We start from the raw sequence: 14,869 nt of genomic DNA, 5'->3' as shown, positions 1-14,869 counted from the left end.
AAACCTGAAAAAACTAAATGTATGAGAATATTTTATGACAGTGGGTGGGGGAGATGAGGAGGATGTTTTGAAAACAAGATCTCAAAGACCAAACCAAAAGGAAAACTGGTGGATTCGGTTACATCAAAACTAAAGATTTATGCTCAAGGAGGGAGCCTATAGGCATAGTGAATGGGGAACCAGAGATATCTGAAATGGAAAAGGGGATGATATGCAGAACATAAAAGAAGCTCCTGAAAATTAGCAAGAGAAACGCAAAGTATCCCATAGAAAAATGGGCAGAAAATAAAAATCAGCAGCTAGGAGAAAGGAATGTAGAGTGGCTTAACCTCACTAGTAACTGAAGGATTGTATGTTAAAACAACTGTGAGATACCCATCTTCACAATCAGATGGACAAATAAGGAAGAGAATAAAAATTCTCTCTCTTTTTTAAGTGTTAGTTGCTCAGTGGTGTTTGACTCTTTGCAATCCCATGGACTGTGGCCTGCCTGCCAGGTTCCTCTGTCTATGGAATTCTCCAGGCAAGAATACTGGAGTGGGTAGCCATTCCCTTCTCCAGGGAATCTTCCTGACCCAGAGATCAAACCCAGGTCTCCTGCATTGCAGGCAGATACTTTACCATCTGAGCCACCAGGGAAAACTGTCTTTTTTTTTTTTTTAATTGAGATGTAATTGCTTTACAATGTTATGTTAGTTTCTGCTCTACAATCAAGTGAATCAGCATGTGTGTGTGTGTGTGTGTGTGTGTGTGTGTGTGCGCGCGCGCGCGCGCACGTGCACGCGTCCCTTCCTTCTTGGACCTCCCTCCCACCTCCCCATCTCACCCTTGTAAGTCACCACAGTGCACTGAACTAAGATCCCTGTGCTATACAGCAGGTTCCTACTAACTGTCTATTTTATAGACTGTAGGATGGTGCTGCCATTTTGTCCATCACTCTTGGTAGAACTCAGGGAAGTTAAATATGCTACTACCAATGTTAATAGACCAGGGGAATCTTACTTCTGGTATACTTCCCAGAAAGTTCTGCTTAAGTTCACAGGAGATGTGGATAATTAAGTGACTGATGATTCAATCTTCAGTGGTTTGTGGCAGCAAAGAGTTGGAAGAAGCTGTCTATCACCTAGCTGTCTAACATAAAGGTCTGTATGCTTAACATGGTATTTGATGATGCTTTAGAATATAGAGCAATGAGAAGAAATTAGCTAAATGGATATAACAACATGGAAGGTCACAAAAATAAAATAATGAGTAAATAAATATGAAACAACAAAGTTTACAGCAAAATTCCATTATTTCCATTTTAAAGTTCCATTGGTATTATTTAACAACAATACATCTTCCAGGATGCATAATGATCTAAAGAAGGAAAGTAGAAGGGGAGGAGGACATATATAAAATATAATTAAATATTGCTATCAATAGGAATGGAAGAGAATGCAAGGAAGGATAAAGGAGAAAAACAACAATAAATGATGGAACTTAAAAACAACCCCCCCTCCAAAAAAATGGGACTTCCTTGGTGGTCTGGTGGTTAAGACTCTGCACTTCCAATATACGGGGTGCAGATTCAATCCCTGGTTGGGGAACTAAGATCCCACATGCCATGGGGCACGCCAAAAAATAAAAGTAACACCAAACTGAACTGGGTTGAATAGTACCTCTCCAAATTCATGTCTTTCCCAGCACCTCAGGATGTGAGTTTATTTGGAAATAAGATCATTGCTGATGTAATTAGTTAAGATGAGGTCATATTGAACTATATTGGGTCCTTAATGCAATATGACTGATGTTCTTAAAAGAAGGGACACAGAGAGGCACAGAGGGAAGGCAATGTGAAGACACACAGAGAGATTGGAACAATGCCTCTGCAGACCAGAAAGGCCAAGGACTGCCAGCCACTAGCCACCACCAGAAGTAGGAAGAGACAGGAGGGTCTCCATCAAGAGCCTTTAGAAAGAACATGGCCCGCCTAACACCTTGTTTTTAGATTTCTGGTCTCCGGAACTGTGAAACGACAAAGTTCTGTTGTGACCACACTTGTAGCATGTAGTTAGGGCAGTCCTAGCAAACAAATGCAAAAACAAAATAAATTCCTTCCTAGACCCATATTGATGGCCATGAACTGAGGCATATGCATCTGAATTACTAGAATAAATAAAGGTTACAGTAGAACTCTTTTCTATTCTAGAATTAGGGGACAATATTAACACCCAGGTGAGAAGCCAACACTGTGCTATCTAAGACTTGTGCTGGATTGAATTGTTCTTTGCCTGGACTGTGGTTTGATTTATGCCCTCTCCGTGGTTGTGTAGGTGGCACTAGTTGTAAGGAACCCACCCGTCAATGCAAGAGACATAAGGGACACAGGTTCAATCCCTAGGTCAGGAAGATCCCCTAGAGGAGGAACAAGGCAACCCACTTCAGTATTCTTGCCTGGAGAATCCCATGGACAGAGGAGCCTGGCAAGCTGTAGTCCATAGGGTTGCGCACAGAGTCAGATGTGGCTGAAGCAACTTAGCAGCGTGCATGGTTGTGTGAGAGTAGCTATCACAGAAGGGTGCTCCTTGCTCTATATTTAGAAATACAGCCTGCTGCTGCTGCTGCTAAGTCGCTTCAGTCGTGTCCGACTCTGTGCAACCCCATAGACGGCAGCCCACCAGGCTCCCCTGTCCCTGGGATTCTCCAGGCAAGAACACTGGAGTGGTTTGCCATTGCCTTCTCCAATGCATGAAAGTGAAAAGTGAAAGTGAAGTCGTTCAGTCATATCCGACTCTTCGCGCCCTCATGGACTGCGGCCCACCAGGCTCCTCGGTCCATGGTATTTTCCTGGCAAGAGTGCTGGAGTGGGGTGCCATTACTTAATCGGAGTATAAGTAGAAATAAATGTTTAGACAAGTTTGTGTCAATCATTTCTACAAGAGATTCTTGGGTCCTTAACCATGAACTTTATTTCTGAGAATGGCTACTTAAAATTCTGATGAAGAACAAAAACACTGGAATGGATCCCAAACCTCAGTTAACTGTTGGTGTCTAAAGAAAGGAAAGTGGTCATCTTAGATTATTCCCTGAAATCTGACTTGTTCTTAAAAAGAGTGGGCATAAATTCCCCCAGAAATTGATACTGTAAGCATCTTCTCCTCCTTTTAAGTTAGTATTCCGTTGACTTTGGAAGCAGAGAGACTGAGAACGTGTACTTGTTAATACAGCTGGCATTCTCTGTTCTGCCTCCAACCCCTCCCACTGCCTTTCAGATCCAGACCTTACACTTAGCATTATCAAAAAGTCTCCAAGACATATTCTCTAAAATGTTGGTTCTCAGTTTTCATATTACTTTTTTCAGCATTCTTGAGATAAAATTCACAAAGTTGTAAGATATATATAAGTGTACAGTGTCCACTGTGATGTGTACAGGGTGATGATTTGATATAAATAAATGTTATGAAAGAACTTCCCTCATCAAGTTAATTAACACAACCATCACCTCAAACTCCAGAAGATGGTGAGGACAGCCTGGTGAGTTTGTCTGAACAACAACAACAACACTTCATCTTTATCCTTTTTTCTTTGGTGAAATCATGTAAGTTCTACTCTCATAGCAAATTTCAATTATACAATCCAGTGTTATCAACTGTAGTTACCATGTTTTACAATCCTCTGACTTTATTCATTTTATAGCTGGAAGTGTGTACCATTGACTTCCCTGGTGGTCCAGTGGTTAAGAATCCACCTGTTAATGCAGGGAACATGGGCTTGATCTTTGGTCCAGGAAGATCCCACATTCCTGGGAACAACTAAGCCCACGTGCCACAAGAAGAGAAACCACTGCAATGAGAAGGTGGCACACCACAACTAGAGAAAGAGCAAGAGCAGGGACAAAGACCCAGTGCAGCCAAAAATAAATAAAATTTTAAATATAAATAAAATAAAAATTTAAAAGACCCTCCCTATTTCCCCCACCCGATGGCTCTCAGTTTAGACACTCATGAGAGTCATTGTCTCTCTAGTCAAAGTTATGGTTTTTCCAGTAGTCAGGTATGGATGTGAGAGTTGTACCATAAAGAAAGCTGAGCACCGAAGAATCGATGCTTTTGAACTGTGGTGTTGGAGAAGACTCCTGAGAGTCCCTTGGACTGCAAGGAGATCCAACCAGTCCATCCTAAAGGAAATCAGTCCTGAATATTCATTAGAAGGACTGATGCTGATGCTGAAGCTGAATCTCCAATAATTTGGCCACCTGATGTGAAGAATGACTCATTGGAAAAGATCCTGATGCTGGGAAAGATTGAAGGCAGGAGGAAAAGGGGTTGACAGAGGATGAGATGGTGGGATGGTATCACCAACTCAATGAACATGACTTTGAGCAAGCTCCAGGAGTTGGTGATGGACAGGGAAGTCTGGCGTGCTGCAGTCCATGGGGTCACAAAGAGTTGGACGTGACTGAGCGACTGAACTGACTGAAGAGTCACCAGATAATTGTCAAGCTTTGATTCCTCAGGTTCATGTTCCACCCCGTCTCTCCTTCCGCCCACCAAAACTCCCCTCTTCTCCAGAGATTTTAAATCAAGAGCTAAATTATTTGCATTTTATTAAACAAAAGAAATAAGTCACCAGATAATTGTCAAGCTTTGATTCCTCAGGTTCATGTTCCACCCCGTCTCTCCTTCCGCCCACCAAAACTCCCCTCTTCTCCAGAGATTTTAAATCAAGAGCTAAATTGTTTGCATTTTATTAAACAAAAGAAATAAGTACCTCAGGTGATTCTCATGTAGGTTCTCTGAGAATACTTTGAGAAAGAATTTTCTAGATTTTCCAGTTTTCATATGCCACCAATGCATGTGGAGTCTTGTGACAATGCAGATTCTGATTCTCTGTCAGTCTAGAAATGGGATGCAATTTCCAGTATTTCTTTTTTCAAAAAAGATTTTATTTATTTGGCTGTGTTGGGCCTTAGTTGTGGTACACAAGATCCTTGTTGCAGCATGCAGGATCTTTAGTTGTGGCTTTCAGAAACTAGTTCCCTGAACAGGGATCAAACCCAGGGTCCCTTCATTGGGAGCACTGAGTCTTAACCACTGGGTCACCAGGGAAAGCTATCCAGTATTTCTAAAAGATTCCCAGGCAATGTGAACACAGCTGGTCCATGGACAGCACTTGAGGCAGGAAGCTTTTAAAATCTGGTGCCTCAGCAGCATCACAGATCACTCGATCCAGAATCTCTGGGAGTGGCCCACTGGCATCAGAACTTGTCTAAAGTCCCCAGATGATCCCAACACACAGCTAGGAACTAAGCAACAATGCCACTAGGTGCTTGCAGATGGCAAGACCAGCTTCTAACTCACAGACTTCCTCCAAACATAGATATACAGTAGCTGATATTTCAAAAGAAGAGATGGTGGATTTCAAAGGGGTGAAATTTAAGAAAAATAAAACCTTGGCATAACCACCATTTTTTAAATTTAACAAAATCAGTATTTTACTCTTGTTTTACAGCCTCAAAGAACACTAGAAGTTCTCTCAATTATATATTTCCAACTAATTGAAAACTGACAGTTGTGGATAGACCTTCTTAAGTTTTTGCCAATTGACAGAGTTTGTTGTGGTATTTTTCTTCTTTGTGTCTGGATTTAATCCTGATTTCTGAGCCTCATTTTTCACTGGTTGTGTGTGTTACTCGCCCAGTGGTATCTGACCCTTTGTGACCCCATGGATGGTAGCCTACCAGTCTCCTCTGTTCATGGAATTCTCTAGGCAAGAATACTGGAGTGGGTTGCCATTTCCTTCTCCAGAGATCTTCCTGACCTAGGGATTGAACCTGTGCCTCCTGAAGCTCCTGTATTGCAGGCAGATTCTTTACCACGATTGTGAGATGTGGCTAGATAGCCTCTACCCACCCCTGGGAATTAACAGTGATTAGAATGCGAGGGACACTGGGTCAGTCGCTTTCTCAGTACAGTGTTTCCCCAATTTCCTCCAACAAGTACATCATGTCTGACAGGAACTCCCTCTAGCAGCAAATATTCTCATTGTTCCACCCAAACCTGGAATCCTAGTTCTGACTCTATTTTTCTTTTTCTCCCCTTTTTCTGACCTTTTCCTTTCACGCAGTGATTAACAAGGAAACTATTTCTGTCATTAAATTCTGGTTTCTAAATCATCCACCTGCTTCTTCCAGGACATTTGCTTATAAGAGTCAACCTGCTTTTCTTCTTAAAAGAAATTAAGGAATGAGGAAAGTACCTTGTATCAAACTAGTTCCTCTTTGTGTCAATACTGGTAGTAATTCAAGAGAAGTCTTTTCTGAGTTGACCAGGAGTAGCATTTGACTCTATAATCAAAATATTTGTCTAAAACAAGGAATTGTTTTAAAATGATGTAAGCTGTCAAAATGTTATATTTTAACCTAAAACATTTGTAGGCACAGCTGACATTCAGCCAGCATGTGTATTTGTTTAAGTTTGAGATTCTTTCCAATGTGACAGGCATCCATTTTGATTTGTCAGTGTCAAAACCATACCAATTTTTAAAACATTTGGATATAATCCCTCTATATTCATTGATCTTTTGACATAGGATCAAAGTCACTGCTTTGAGTATAGGTCTTTTGTTCAGAATTCTGATTCTTTTAAACCACACCCATAACATATCAAACTAAATTTCCAGTTTAGCTTCTTTGATGTATAGCGAGAATTAAAAATAGAGTGCAGATGCCTACAATTTTAAGATTTCCATCCTCAATCTTTTAGAATATCCCATCAATGCCTCAGTTAAAAGCAATTTTTAAACCGAGTATTGATAAAGCATTCAATCTAGTTTGTACAGAATCTACCAACTTTCTTTCATACTGTAATATTTATACTCTGTGGGTGTGTTGTGTTGTTTAATCACTAGGTCGTGTCCGACTCGCTTGCAACCCCATGGACTGTAGCCCGCCAGGCTCCCTTGTTCATGGGATTTCCAGGCAAGGATACTGATGGGTTGCCATTTCCTCCTCCAGGGGATTTCCTGACATAGAAATTGAACCCACATTGGCAGCCAGTTCTTTACCTCTGAGCCACCAGGGAAGCCCTCTATGGCAGCCAGTTCTTTACCTCTGAGCCACCAGGGAAGCCCTCTATGGGTTTACATAATATAATTAAATTATGCAATTACAAGAATAAGCATAACTCTCATAAAATGTTTAGGAACAAAAAGTTGATTCTTGTCAATATAAAATTCAACTTATTGAAGAAGTTTGCAGACATACTAGAATTTAAGCCACTAGGCCAATGGTTCATTCTACCTGGGTCACTGATATTAGGTAGACATACATGAAAATGATGATGTTCATCATTTTTGACCCACAAAATCAACAATTCAGCTAGTATATTTTATAGAGTCCTGAAAAGCTGTTCTAAGTTAAATGCATGTCCACCAAGGCAGCTTCTATTATAACACTGAAAGAGCAGGCATGCTTTTCAACACTGCTTCCTCTTTAAAATCTTTGGGAAAATAAAAAATCTTTGAATTCCACTTATTAATGGTACTGTTTCTTCAACCAAACATATCACAAAAGCTTCCCTCTGACCCCAAAACAAAAGTTCTCTCCCCCAAATGCTATCGCTAAATAAGTTTGGGAAATGCCCCGTACTATATCCATCTAGGAGAGTCTTAATATCATTAGCATATTAAGGGCTCTGAGAAGTCCCATAACAAGGCCTTGTTTTACTTTGTTTACCTTAGGGTTTCATAAATATATTTGACAAAAAGTTGACCGTTTCATGTAACATCTAATCCTGAATGGCTGTTAATGAAACAAACACGCTTTAGTAAACATGACCCAACCAGCATTAAGGAAAGTATTATTCTGTTCTTGCACTAGATTAAACAAATGCCATCTTAATATCTATTTGAAATGGCACAATTTGTGCAGGTGTCCCAAAGCACTATACAAATTTCACTTAGCAGTAATGTTCTACCCTGGACAATAGAGAAACAAAGGTAAAAGGAAGCATTAGGTGGTTTGCCAGAACACACACAAGATCGAGACAAACTGGAACCAAAATCCATGTCTGAACAATGATTTCTAAGCTGTGTTTACAAACAGAACTAAATTGCAAATTGTAACCACTCACTGTTTCTAACCAGATTAACTATTTATGTTAAATTCTGCCTTGGTAATTGGATTTTCAGGTAATAAATTTTAACTGGACATACTTGTAAAACACAAACATAGATTAATTCTTGGTACTTTTTTCCCACTTTTTTTCCCTCTTTAGGGATAGTCAGGAACTGGTCCCTGCATTAAATTAGATAGAAGGGACCCTACCTCTCACTTAGACATACGTCTTATGAGGAGTAGATAATATTTCTTCAAGCTATTTTAACATGAAATCAATGAAAAAGCTGAACTAAGGCAAAAAAGTGTGCTCTTTAACCAGGAATAGGAGACCAGCCTTTGGAGTTCAAGGGACAGTTACAATGACCCATGTACTTGATTGCTGGTGACTTCTATCAGTAATTAAGAGCAGAGACTATAAAATCCCCAGCTGCTACAGAGATTCAAGCATCCACTGTCTTAGCTCAGAAGTTCATTGAAAAAAAAAAAAATAGACATAAATATATGGCTCTTTGTTGGCACGATTCCGACCTTGAGAGAATGAATCTCAGTCATTTATAATGCTAAATAGATTTATGTGTTCTGAAGCTTGTCAGAATAATGGGTGTTTCCCAGCATTTGGGAATTGCATGCTACGTGACAGGGGAATAACTTTTACAGCATACCTCCCTACCCTCTCTGCCAGGGTGGGAGGTGGGGAACGGAGACTGGCAGCTTAAGAACCAGATTTATAGACTGCGTTGCTCTGCCTACATTATCTTGGGGTACTCTCCCACACCACAGGGCCCCACGGCCTCTGTCACAAACAATATCTGTTCTTTCAGAACACAGCAGTGCTTTACCTCAAGGCCGAGCGAGAGTTGTCAAATAGAAATGAAGAGCCTTTTGGCAAAAAAAGTGCTCTTAAAATGTTTACCTTCTCATACCTAATGGTTTTAGATCATATCTTATTAGCCTAGGAGACCATTATATAAAGTACAATTAAGATCTCCTTGACATTTTTCTAGGAGTTCCAATTCAGCTTTGCTAATGGCTATAACTTCACTGCCTTTTTTTTTTTTTTAATACAGCGTTGGAAATGCCGTTTACAATAATGCGGGCTACACAGGGCGCACTTGCAGTAATTACACAGAATGTCAACAGCCTCTCAAGCTGGGTCCTGTGTTGATTGCTGCTTATGACATTCGCATTTGGTCAACTTGTTGGAATCACACCTCTGCCTGCAGGTCCCTGACCCTCCACGACTTCAAAAAGTGTTCTCCAAACTTTTAGTTTGATCTCAACTATTGAGTTTCACATTCCCCAGATTATAGAGAGGAAGGAGAGCCAGGCCTAAGGACAGGAGAATTGTTCCCATGGTCCATATCCCACTCATACTGCCAGTAGCTTTTGTTCCAGAAACATGTACTAAATGCCTATTTCAAGTATGTATGCATTTATGTGTTAGTCACTCAGTCATATCCAACTCTTTGTGACCCCCATGGACTATAACCTGCCAGGGTCCTCTGTCCATGGAAGTCTCCAGGCAAGAATACTGGAGTGGGTAGCCATTCCTTTCTCCAGGGGATCTTCCTGACCTAGAGATCGAACCCAGGTCTCCACCATTACAGACAGACTCTTTCCTGTCTGAGCCACCAGGGTATACTCAGCCTTATTTTGGACACACACTCTTGTGTGTGTGGAGGTAAGGAGCTCAGAAACCTCTCTATACCCACAAAATATTTCCTCACAGAAAAGAAATCCCACAGGAGTTAACACTTTGAGCCATAGAGTTTTGTTTCATACCCCTTTTCCTTTTTCCCTTTACATGTTTTCCTTTGTGGGTCCATGCCTTGCAGACCCCTGGTTATCAATAGGCTCTATGTGGTTCACAATTTAGTAAACAAACAGCTAAAATTTATATAGTACCCATGCTGAAAAGGACTGTTATAACCTCTTATACATACCAATCGCTTTTATCCCCACAATAAAGCCATAAGTCATATTATCATCTCTATTTTACAGACAAGTAAACTGAGGCACCGAGAGATTTATTTTGTATATTTCACACAGCTGGCAAGCAGAGAATATGAACTTTGAACTTTGGTTATTTGTAGTGAAAGAGCCTGATATCACTCTGCCATTCAAGGGAAGTCCTGATAAAATATCAGTATGGTAAATTAAACAATATAGTCCCCAGAAGATGATTAATGCATGTCATAAACACAGGATGGCTGCAAATGAAGAGGGTCAGGATAGGAACAGAACAAAGACTTTTCTCTTAGTCACCCTTCCTTCAACACCTATGCACCAGTTCCTGTGTAAAGAGGCATGGGATGGGGTTAAACAAGAACAGCCTGATATGTGACTCATAATTTGTTTTAAAGGTACTAAATACTGAGGTTAACTGCTTAGTGTGCCATATAGTTGATCCTGTGTGAGAGTTTCATTCAAACTACCCACTTTTGTTCTATTTATAAATTCCTGAAATAAAGGAACTTCTTCCAGTATTATTAAAGTGGAAGCCTGAGCAGGTAAGATGTGAGACATCTAACCACTACCAGGCCTCTAGGAAGGGAGGGGGACGACTACGAAAGCCTCTCACAGAATCAGATTGAATCGGGCTCATTCAGGTATAGAAGGACTCCATTTTATAACTGATTTTGAAGAGGGGGGGGGCATTAAATTAAAACAGGAAGCCAGAAGTGGGCCTGAATTACATTATTCTCTTAGTAGACTAAGAAGAGTTTGCACCTTTGGAAATGTCTGCCAGGAGTTTTTCCTGGGACATTCATTATTTTTCATTCCATTCTGAATCTGGAAAGAGGCAGGTTACCTGCTCAGGTTAACGTGAAATCTCAAAAAGTGCTAAATTAGATGCTGGGAAGTGTTAAACCATTGATCAAAGAGATTCCCTGCTTGTTACCCAAGGATTACCTCATTCTCAACACCAGAATTGCTGGGGTTAGATTTTCTTTTTACAGTTTTGATCTTATTTTTTTACTTGCTTGACTGGTTAAAGAACAGGTTTGGTCTTGTCACTAGATTTCTTCACGGTTAAAATGAGAAAATTGTAAAACAGTTGTGCTTTTTGAATGGGCTCTTACTTAGCTCTCATTGTCTTTAAATAAAATTTATTATAGCTATTTGTGTTCTTTTAAACCTATTTGATTACCTTTTTCTCTGACTATAAATTCATTTGAGTCTAGCTAAAATAAGCTCCAATGTTTACTTATGACTCTGTTGTTCATTTAGTTGTTTTTTTTTTCTTTTTGGTCGTGATTTAGGAATTATCATGCTGCAAGTTTGATTGTAAAACTTCTGTACATTTTCATAATTGAGTTGGTTAGAAAGCTTGTTATCAGTATACTTGAAAGTCATAGATATATAAAAAGATAAATGCTTCAAAATTTTCTTTTGCCATGTATTTATATAAAAGTGTCTTTTTACTATTTTTTATTATACTTTATGCCAGCAGGTTGAACAATATCTATGCTGAACACTGAATTTTTAAAGCTTTAGTGCAACCGCTGAAACTTTCTATAAGCTATTATAATTGGTTATATTTACAGTATTAAAATGATGAAAATGTAGAGTCTTATTATAGATGAAATAGAAAAAGTAAAATATTACCTTAAAATAGTCATTCAAGTGATATGAATTAACTGAAACTTGTTATTGCCTTTTACTCTTGAGTACATGATAGAGTACATAGGACAGATAAGAAAACATAATTTCATAACATCACTGAGATGTGCTGAAAATGACAATAAAAAGGCATATTTCTCTAAACTGGTATATATAGAATGGTGAAAAAACCAATTCCTACTGTGGAGCTGCTGTTTCTGCTGTTCAGTTACTAAGTTGAGTCTGACTCTTTTTGACCTCATGGACTGTAACCCACCAGGCTCTTCTGTCTGTGGGACTTCCCAGAGAAGAATATTGAAGTGGGTAGCCATTTCATTCTCGAGGGGATCTTCCTGACTCAGGGATCAAACCGTATCTCCTGCTTGGCAGGCAGATTCTTTACCACTGATTTACTATACTGTAAAAAACAAGGAACTATACTTAAAATCCTGTGATCAACCAAAATGGAAAAGGATATGAAAAAAGATATATGAGTCACTTGGCTGTACAATGGTAATTAAAATTTTAATTCAACTATATTTCAATAAAAAAATTTTTTTTAAGATATGTTTCTCAAAAGAAAGATCTATATTGTATGCCTAAAGTTATGCACCTGTTTTGTTTGTCAAAACTTCCTGGCCTGTACAGTTAAGATTCATGCATTTCAATATACATTAACTATTTCTCAAAAAATTATGCATTGTTTTGAAACTTATGAGGGGGGGTAGGATTACACTGATAAGAATTTTAGAGAAATTTTTACATTTGTTTTTAAAAATAATATACAATAAAACTGTTTTATGGCATCATATGGATCATAATACATGGATAGATTCATGGAATCACTACTACAATCAGAATACAGAGCAGTTTCATCATCCCCCCAAAATTCCTTCATTTTACCCATTTGTAGTCACAATTTCCCCACATCCTTAACCCTTGTCAACCACTGATCTATTCTCTCTTCCTATAGTTTTGACTTAGGGATGTCATATAAATGTAATCATGCTGCTGCCACTGCTGCTAAGTCCCTTCAGTCATGTCCGACTCTCCACGACCCCACGGACTGTAGCCTACCAGGCTCCTCCATCCATGGGATTTTCCAGGCAAGAGTACTGGAGTGGGTTGCCATTGCCTTCTCTGAAATGTAAACATACAGTATGTAATCTCTTGAGACTTGATTTTTTCATTCAATACAATGCCTCTGAAATTTATTCAGTTTGTTTTGTGTTTCTTTTGTTCATTCTTTTTGTATTACGATATAGTATTCCACTGCATGGATATGTACCATCCTTCATCTATCGAAACCACTGAGGGACATTTGGATTGTTTAAAATTTGGGGCAATTATGAATAGGACAGTTATTAACAGTTGTGTGCAGGTTTTTGTGTAACCATAAAATTTGATGTCTTTAGATATTAATCCATGCCTATGGGTGGCATTGCTATAGTAGGCCACACATGTATTTAATTCTATAAGAAATTGAAAATGGCCATTCCATTTGTGTATTTCCACCACTTCCAGTTGCTCTACATCTTTGCCAGTGCTTGCTTTTTTTTTTTAAACTTCAATATTGAAATACATATGTAGTGGTTAACTCATTGTCTTTTCATTTGTGTCCCTCTAACAGTAATGATCTTGAACATAATCAAGGACTATAAAGGGTTTGAGACGTTATCATATTTGCACGTTAGCCTACCAGAGTTTCATGAATGCTGACCAAAGGCATGAGACTCCTGGGTCGGAGACAAAGGAGCTAATTTAGGTAAGGGCTGCAAACTTTTAGCTCTAAGAGAAAATTTCAACTATAGCATTATGAGAAGACTTAAAATTAAAACTACTTGCTTGTTGTAAATGTTTCCAACTAAGACTCCTTAAGTTATTTAAGGTAGGTGGTCCTGGCGGGAACAGACACCCCAAAATTCTGCTGGATGAGCATCAGAAGTTGGACCAGAGGAATTTGCCTGGGTGAGAGAGTGCACTTCCTAGGATTCATTGTAGCTATTGGCCCTGACAATTCTGAATCACCAGGGTGATTTCCCCTGTGCTCAGCCAGTTGTTCCTTTTCTTTGCTATGTGATGGCCATCATTTCCTTCTTTCCTGCTCAGGGTCCCTGTAGAAGGATCCTTTGATGTAGAGATGCTACTGAATAATCTCTCACAGATGCCCACACTAGAGCTGTCTGCAGTGTCTGTCATGAAGCTTTTCATGTCCATGACATCGATTTCTTGGTAAGGCTGGCTTGTCTTCCAGAGTCCCCAGCAACATCTTTCATCATTGCCCACACTGCTAGTCCTGGGTTGCCACTTTGCACTCTTAACATTCCAAGCAAATTTTAGTAAATCCCTTTCCATTTATTTTGTTTTTGTTGATTTTGCATCCTTTTTATTGCCACACCATGCCTTTCGGTCAAGTATTCTTTAGAAAGAAGGTGTGGGTAGTTCTCACAGTTCCTTCTCCAGCTCCAACATCAGCCCTGTGTCCTTAACTCATTCTCTATTACTTAGGATGAGTCTTTTCATTTTTTTATTCAAGTTGCTATTTTGTCTTTTTCTTTGGCTATGCCACGGTGCATATGGGGAAACTCATGCTCCTTGCTTGGTAGCTCCAAATCTTAATCCCTGAACCACCGAGGAAGTCCCAAGATGAGACTTTTCATAGTATCCATCTTAAAGGGCTCTCCTCTGCTATCGTGCAGATCTGTCCAGATTTGCTGAGTCCTAAGTACACACCGAAGAACTGATGCTTTTGAACTGTGGTGTTGGAGAAGACTCTTAAGAGTCCCTTGGACTGCAAGGAAATCCAACCGGTCCATTCTGAAGGAGATCAGCCCTGGGATTTCTTTGGAAGGACTGATGCTAAAGCTGAAACTCCAGTACTTTGGCCACCTCATGTGAAGAGTTGACTCATTGGAAAAGACTCTGATGCTGGGAGGGATTGGGGGCAGGAGGAGAAGGGGACGACAGAGGAGGATGAGATGGCTGGATGGCATCACTGACTTGATGGACGTGAGTCTGAGTGAACTCTGGGAGTTGGTGATGGACAGGGAGGCCTGGCGTGCTGCGATTCATGGGGTCACAAAGAGTTGGACACGACTGAGCGACTGGACTGAACTGAACTGAAGTACACACAGCATCACTGGCTAGATATGTGTTGTGTGTTAG

General features: G+C 39.8%; 1 long non-coding RNA gene across 1 annotated transcript; it reads left to right on the top strand.

The window, feature by feature from the left end:
* On the top strand, nucleotides 13,338-14,535 carry LOC108637273. Its single transcript, XR_001918915.1, has 3 exons — nucleotides 13,338-13,469; nucleotides 13,814-13,936; nucleotides 14,404-14,535. It is a non-coding gene; the product is annotated as an uncharacterized LOC108637273 (long non-coding RNA).

Source organism: Capra hircus, chromosome 12 (assembly GCF_001704415.2).
Source record: "Capra hircus breed San Clemente chromosome 12, ASM170441v1, whole genome shotgun sequence".
NCBI lineage: Eukaryota > Metazoa > Chordata > Mammalia > Artiodactyla > Bovidae > Capra > Capra hircus.
The sequence above is the reverse complement of the archived record's forward strand: the minus strand, read 5'-3'. Positions and strand labels throughout refer to the sequence as shown.